Genomic DNA, 8,580 nt, shown 5'->3' on the forward strand with positions numbered 1-8,580 from the left:
TTTTCTGAAACTCTCTTGCTTTCTCCATGATCCAGTGGATGTTGGCAATTTGATCTCTGGTGCCTCTGCCTTTTCTAAAACCTGCTTGAACATCTGGGAGTTCACGGTTTACATACTGCTGAAGTCTGGCTTGGAGAATTTTGAGCATGACTTTACTAGCGTGTGAGATGAGTGCAATTGTGTGGTAGTTTGAGCATTCTTTGGCATTGCCTTTCTTTGGGATTGGAATGAAGACTGACCTCTTCCAGTCCTATGGCCACTGCTGAGTTTTCCAAATCTGCTGGCATATTGAGTGCAGCACTTTCACAGCATCATCTTTCAAGACTTGAAATAGCTCAAGTGGAATTCCTTCACCTCCACTAGCTTTGTTCGTAGTGATGCTTTCTAAGGCCCATTTGACTTCACATTCCAAGATGTCTGGCTCTAGGTCAGTGATCACGTTATTGTGACTATCTTGGTCTTGAAGATCTTTTTTGTACAGTTCTTCTGTGTATTCCTGCCACCTCTTCTTAATATCTCCTGCTTCTGTCCTTTATCGAGCCCATCTTTGCATGAAATGTTCCCTTGGAATCTCTAATTTTCTTGAAGAGGTCTCTTGTTTTTCCTATTCTGTTGTTTTCCTCTATTTCTTTGCATTGATCACTGAGGAAGGCTTTCTTATCTCTCCTTGCTATTCTTTGGAACTCTGCATTCAGATGCTTATATCTTTTTTTTTCTCCTTTGCTTTTCGCCTCTCTTCTTTTCACAGCTATTTGTAAGGCCTCCTTAGACAGCCATTTCGCTCTTTTGCATTTCTTTTCCATGGGGATGGTCTTGGTCCCTGTCTCCTGTACAATGTCACGAACCTCCGTCCAGAGTTCATCAGGCACTCTATCAATCAGAAAGGAATCTCCATACTGTTCTCCATAAGTTCTCTGTTATGAGCCCATAATTTGAAAAGATAAAAGCACCCCAATGTTCATAAAACACATTTAAAATAGCTAGGACATCAAAGCCACCTACCTATCCTTAGAGTAATGGATAAAGAAGATGTGGTATTATGATAATGGAATATTACTCAGTCATAAAAAACGAACAAATTAATTCTATTTCCAGTAGCATATATAGACCGTGAGGTTGTCAAACTGAGTGAAGATAGTCAGAGAAAGACTAATATCACATGATATCACTTATATGCACAATCGAAAAAAGGTATACTAATGCACTTACTTACAAAACAGAAGTAGAGAAAAAAACTTATAGCTACCAGGGGCTAAGGGAGAAGGATAAATTGGGAGATATAGATGGACAAAGAACACTACTATATATACAATAGATGACAATAAGAACCTCCTGGATAGCACAGGGATCTCTACTCAGTGCTCTGTAATGGTCTATATAGGAAAAGAATTAGACAAAAACAGAGTGGATATATGTATGTGTATAACAGATTTACCTCTCTATACACCTGAAACTACTACAACATTGTAAATGAACTATACTCAAAGGAAACTGTAAAACAACACTAAAATACCAAAGTCATTTCAATGACAAGTATTTTGTTAAAGGTATTTTACCACCATAAAAATTGAAAGGATAAAATAAAGTGCCCCAAACACAACACTGAATTCAACAGCACGAGGGCAGGAATTCCTGTCTGTTGTACACGTCTGTACCGCTGGCACCTGGCACTGTAGGTACTCTGTAGAAAGAGCCTCTGTGAGCCCTGTCCTGCTTTGGCTTATGCATTGGACTACTATTCAGACTGGGCTTCCCAGTCGCTCAGCTGTAAGAATGTGCCTGCAATGCAGGAGCCATAGGAGGTATGGGTTCTATCCCTGGGTTGGGAAGATACCCTGGAGGAGGGCATGGCAAGTCATTCCAGTATTCCTGCTGGAGAATCCCACAGACAGAGGAGCCTGGCTGGCTATAGCCTATACAGTTGCAAAGAGTCAGACACAACTGAAGCAACTGAGCACCCACACATGCACTATTCAGACTGGGTCAAAAGTCCCCTTCTCCAGGAGGTAGGCTATGAATGACAGGCCCGGTTTACCCTACTTCACGTGGAGAATGAACTTCTTTAAGAGTATAAGCACAGGGTGCTGAGTGGAGGGAACAGAACAGAGAAGATGCAACATTCTCTAACAGTGAGGCTCCATTGGCATGAGATTAAAGACAGATCCACAGACCACCTGACTTGGAGTCAAAGCAGGGATTCATCTGTGAAAGGGACTCAGAATCATAAGTCTGGGAGGAATTGCTCACTGGGGCTGTTTCTAGCCCTGCTGCAGTCCTGATGAACAGTCCAGGCACGAGTTGTCCTCTTCCTCCTTCCTTCCTTCAGCAGGACAGGGCCTGGCAGCAAAGGAAAGAGCTCAGCAAAAGCTAGAGCTCAGGGAGTGGTATCAGCTGAGCAGTTTTGTGTAGCTGGTGTAAGGTCGCGGAAACGGGCGTCTCAAGCTGTAGGGAAATAACCCAGACACCAAGGGAAAGTAACAGTCTTTATTGGCAGTGTGCTCCCGGGCAGAATCCACTGACTGCAAGAATGGCCACAAGGAGTTCTGTCCCGAACAAAGGCAGGGTGCGATTTTTATGCCTTCGGGGCAGGAAGTGGCATCATATAACCTGGACAGGCCTAAGATAAGGTAAAGCTCGGGAATGCGAGATTGTGAGTGGTCAGCTAGACCGGGTTGGTCACTCTGGAGGTCAGGAAGGGCGGGATAGATCTCTGCAGAGGGTTATTACGTCAGAAATTCCTCAGCGGTTTGGCGGGACTTTTTCCCTCCAGCAGGGGATGGAGAGGGGAAGAAGGAGCCAAGATAGCCACCGGGAAGGGGAAGCCAAGAAGGCCACCAGGGTCCAACCTTACAGCTGGAACATGAGGTGCATGTGGTGAGTGAGACTGGAACAAGAGAGGGTTGGGCCACCATTGGGGAGCATGAGCTCAGGCTGAGCTGCTTGAGCTGAGCCTCAAAGTTATAGGAAGTCACGGGGCAATTTTAACTAAAGGAGGAATGTGGTGGGATTTATCTATGAATAGATGGGCTGGGGGTAGACAGGAAGTAGGCTGGGTAGACAGAAAACCTTTTCTCTGGGGTTCTAAAGAATGGATACCAGAAAGAGTTCATCCTGTCATATCTCCATCAGGCATTTATTGAGCACCTGGTGAATACAACCAGAGAGTGAGGTGGAGGGGGAAGATGCAAGTGAGTAAGCAATCTGGTGCAGTGGGAAAATGCGAGTTTGAAATTAGGCCTGCTGCTGCTAAGTTGCTTTAGTTGTGTCCAACTCTGTGCAACCCCATAGAAAGCAGCCCAGCAGGCTCCCCCATCCCTGGGATTCTCCAGGGAAGAACACTGGAGTGGGTTGCCATTTCCTTGTTCAATGCATGAAAGTGAAAATGAAAGCGCGCAGCCATTCTCCCTCTAAGCGCAGCCGCCGGTTCTCCCTCCAAGCGCACAGTCATTCTCCCTCTAAGCGCCGCAGCCGGTTCTCCCTCTAAGCGCGGGCGCCGGTTCTCCCTCTAAGCGCAGCCGCCGGTTCTCCCTCCAAGCGCACAGCCGTTCTCCCTCTAAGCGCTGCTGCCCAAGCCGCCCTGCCCAGCCCCCGCCTGCTAGTGAGGGGCGCGGGCGTCTGCACCGCTTCTCCGCTGAGAGTTTCCTCTGTGCAGTTAGTCTGTGAGTTTAATTATTTATGTCTTTTGTCTCCCAGTTATGCGGCCCTCTGAGGTTCCACTCGCCAGTGTTTCCAGGTGTTTGGAAACTTCTCTCTCTCTTTTTTTTTTTAAGCCCCCCTTCCCGGGAGGGAGCTCCGTCCCTCCCTCTTTTGTCTCTCTTTTTATCTTTTTATCTATTTCCTCCCTCCTTTCGACGACTATGGGCTGCTTTTCTGAGTGCCTGATGTCCTCTGCCGGTATTCAGAAGGTTTTTTGTGGGATTTATTCAGCGTTCAAATGTTCTTTTGTTGATTTTGTTGGGGGAAAAGTGGCCGCCCCGTCCTATTCCTCCGCCATCTTCCCATGCTCTTCCCAAGTAGTTTCCAATGGCAGAACTAATAGAGCTGTTCATTCCTGCTCACACAGTCATTTCTTAGTTGAGTATAGGCAAACCAACTACCAAACTTTCTTTGCATTACGAGGTGATATTCTCATGTATGTTTATAGTGCTGCTGTCTCAGGACCATTCCCAAGAGAAGAAGACATGGCAGCTGCTTTCTGATCCACCTCCTCCCACAGACACAGTTTCTTCAAATCAGGGCGTCTGAGACTCCCAGATCCACCTTTCCCTTGAGGCTAAGAGCACATCCCCAAGGCTTATACCATGATACTGATTGCTCCTGGCTATGTGACCTTAAACAAGTTACTCAACCATCCTAAGCCTCATTTCCTCAGCAGTCAAACAGGAATAATAGCAGGTCTCTCTTCCTAGGATTGTTAGGATGACAGAAGAGATATTGCATGCACATGCTCATCTCATAGGCTAGCAAAGAAATGCCAAAAATTCTCCAAGCCAGGCTTCAACAGTACGTGAACATACGTGAACTGTGAACTTCCAAATGTTCAAGCTGGTTTTAGAAAAGGCAGAGGAACCAGAGATCAAATTGCCGAATTTGTTGGACCATCAAAAAAGCAAGAGAGTTCCAGAAAAACATCTGCTTCTGCTTTATTGACTGTGCCAAAGCCTTTGACTGTGTGGATCACAACAAACTGTGGAAAAGTCTTGAAGAGATGGGATACCAGACCACCTGACCTGCCTCTTGAGAAACTTGTATGCAGGTCAAGAAGCAAGTTAGAACTGGACATGGAACAACAAACTGGTTCCAAATTGGGAAAGGAGTACATCAAGGCTGTTTATTATTTAGCTTCTATGTAGAATACATCATAAGAAATACTGGACTAAATGAAGTACAAACTGGAATCAAGATTGCCAGGAGAAATATCAATAACCTCATATATGTAGATGACACCACACTTATGGCAGAAAGCAAAGAGCTAAGGAGCCTCTTGATGAAAGTGAAAGAGAGTGAAAAAGTTGGCTGAAAACTCATTTCAGAAACTAAGATCATGACATCCGGTTCCATCACTTCATGACAAATAGATGGGGAAATATTGGAAACAATAAGAGATTATTTTTTGGGGTTCCAAAGTCACTGCAGATGGTGACTGCAGCCATGAAATTAAAAGACACTTTCTCATTGGAAGAAAAGCTATGACCAACCTAGTCAGTGTATTAAAAAGCAAAGACATTACTTTCCCAACAAAGGTCCATCTCGTCAAAGCTTGATTTTCCCAGTAGTCATGTATGTTTGTGAGAGTTGGACCAAAAAGGAAGCTGAGCACCAAAGAAGTGATGCTTTTAAACTGTGGTGTTGTTAGAGAAGACTCTTGAGAGTCCCTTGGACAACAAAGAGATCCAACCAGTCCATTCTAAAGGAAATCAGTCCTGAATATTCATTGGAAGGAGTGATGCTGAAGCTGAAACTCCAATACTTTGGCCACCTGATGCAAAGAGCTGACACCTTGGAAAAGACCCTGATGCTGGGAAAGATTGAAGGCAGGAAGACATGGGGACAACAGAGGATGAGATGGTGGGATGGCATCACCGCTGAAATGGACATGAGTTTGAGTGGTCTCTGGGAGTTGGTGATGGACAGGGAAGCGGGGCATGCTGCAGGCTATGGGTTGCAAAGAATCTGACAGAACTAAGCGACTGAACTGAAACTGAATGCGTGCAAATCCCTGCTGGCTGTATTGTTGATATATCAGAATCTTGAGGTTGACCTAATAGAATTGAAAGGGAGGGAGAAAGAGTGCTTACCTGCTCAGATGACCATTGTAGTAGGAAAACCAAGGGCACCTGTGCCTTCAGCCGTTCCTGCTCTGGGTCATGACTCACCTCTGTGTCTTGCAGTGGGGAAGCCCATCGAGGTGCAGAAGACACCATATCCCTCCCAGGAGGAGGTGGACAGGCTGTACCAGAGCTACATGAAGGAGCTGAAAAATGTCCTAGAAGCCCACAACCTCAGGCACAATGCCCCCAGAAACCAAGACTTGGAGATCTACTGAGGGCATCCCAGAAGAGGGGCTCCTCTAAAATGCAGGGCAGGCATTAGGGAGGATGGAGGGAGGTGCTGTGATCCCAGAAGGCTTCCTGGGGGTGTCTGTTGAACACATCTCCAGAGCTTTCACTGACCTCTGAAACTCCACCCCATACCAGGCCTTGGGTCAGAGCTGGCTCCTGGGAGAGGAGACCAGACTCTGGTATTAGTGACTTACTCTTCTGCTGTGACTCCTGTGTAATGGGTCCTCTTCATTGTCTGCCCACCTGAGAAATGGGAGAGATGCTGGGAGAGAATGATGTCTGTGTCTCTGTCCTTTGTGATCCTGTCACTCACTGAGCGGGACAAAGAGCAGCTCCAGTGAGCAGGTTTCTCTTCCTGTCTTGAGTGACAGCACAGACAGACAGCAAGTGCAGGGCTTCTCCTAGAAGCTCCTGCAATCTGTATCCTTCTTGTCCCCCCTCCTCCCTCCCAGAGCTGGAGAGGAAGGCCAGGCCACAACCTCATGATTCATCCAGGCACCTTTGAGTTTCTGAATCATCTGCACTCCAGGTTGGCATCCAGAGGGGCCCATGAGATGGGGAAGGAGACTTCAGATCTATCACTGGCTAAATGACCACACGCAGACCTCTTCATCCTTCTTCTGAGTCTCTGTTTTCCTGAGTGAGTAAGGTGAACTCTGACCTCAGCTCTGATATCACATGAGTGGAGAGCTCCATGAGATAGACCCTACTCATCCTTTGTAACTTAAACCTTGAGCTTGACACAAAAGGGAGCTCCATAATGTCAGTTTATGAGTGAAAGGATTCTGTTTCAGCCTTCTTCTTTTCCTCCACCTTACACCCCCACTAGGAGCACTAGTCAAGCCTCCCATTTAATCCCAACCTGGCCCTGCTGACATGTTTCCCCTTCCCAGATGGTGGATCAGATGAGCCAGAGAATGGTAAGTTACCTCTTCCTCTCTGACCTGTCAGCTCTAACTTACCACCTCTGCCCTATTCTGTGGGAGACAATGGGAAGCCTATGTAGAGACAGACCATCCAGAGACGGAGCATGAGGAGTGAATGGGCCTATATGTCTGCAAGCAAGGCAGATGGGGACATGTCTCTGATGACAGATAATCTGGCCCACTGCTCAGCAACACATATCATAAGTGAGGGGACAGGATGGTAGTATAGGGCCAGTACTATTGAGCTCTAACACCTGGTGTGGGAAAATAATTTTCCTTACCACAGAAATTCACAACTCTAATAACTATGAATTAGGGCCATCTCAAGAATGTAAATACGCATCCAAGCCTGGCCTAGCCCTTTTCAGTGACCATGTGCAAGTCACATCCCCTCCAAACTTCAGTTTTGTTATCAGAGAAACAAGTATCACCTGTGCACCTCGAATCTTAGGAGTGGAATAGAGTTAATGAGATAATTAACCATTCTACATCCTGTGAGGAATGGTGGGAAAGTGAAGTCACTCAGTTGTGTCCAACTCTTTGGGACCCCATGATTCAAGCCTGCCAGGCTCCTCTGTCCATGGACTTCTCCAGGCCAGAATACTGGAGTGGGTAAGCTGTTCCCTTCTCCAGGGGATCTTACCAACCCAGGGGTTGAACTGAGGTCTCCTGCATTGCAGATGGATTCTTTACCATCTGAGCCAACAGGGAATGTTGGAGGCAGGTGTAATTAGAAGTCAGGTCATATATGTGCCCAACATCTCATGAAGGCCTGTTCTGACCTGACCAGGTGGGTGCTATTCTTTCCCAAGGGAGGTGAAAATCAAGAGCAGGAGGCTTGAGAAGGAGAATGATGGTTTCCACTAGGGAAGAAGGAAGAGGTAGGAGGTGGGTGGGGCCACAAAGGCAAGGCAAGATTTGTCAAGGAGATTAATTCCCACCCATTGCTATTTTCCAGTGTTTGGTAATGAAGCACTGAGATCTTAGTGTCTGAAGGGAGCAAGAAGGTATCATGTCCTCACTTTTATGGGTGGCTCGGTGGTTCTTCTATGAGTTTCTGCTCTCTCACATACCATGTCTTGGGACTTGCTGATTTCTTTCCCTGGATGCCTTATCTCCTGAATTTGGTAAGTCAAGTTCGCCTCATTTGTCAAGTGAGCTCCGCACTACCCCATGATCCCGATCCCCAGCTCTCCAACTAATGGTCCTGCTCACAGTCAGTTAGTTACTCCTGTCGTGGGCTAACTTGGGGTAGAAAGACCGTGAGCATTAATGGATGGGTAATCAACTACATGCCTTGGGGGCTGAGAGCAACTGAGGCTTCCCAATCAGTTCATTCATGATGAGGCAGCCAACCTGTTCTAGTGTGGGGGAACAAGAGCCTTGATTTGGACTGGAGGACCCACTCTCAAGCTCACTCACAAAGCTTCTGGCAGAAGGCTTCAGAGCCCTGCTTGTGGGCTTGTCAATTACCTGGTAGTTGCCACTCATCAGACTTCTCCAGAGCAAGCCAGTCATGAAGGAGAGACAGAGGATGAGAGAATGAGAGAGCAGCACACACCTTCTACTACATAAACCCTGAGTCACTTGGC

This window comes from Moschus berezovskii, chromosome 14, assembly GCF_049115385.1.
Source record: "Moschus berezovskii isolate FMDL1 chromosome 14, NW_MosBer_1.0, whole genome shotgun sequence".
In the NCBI taxonomy this organism is placed as follows: Eukaryota; Metazoa; Chordata; class Mammalia; order Artiodactyla; family Moschidae; genus Moschus; species Moschus berezovskii.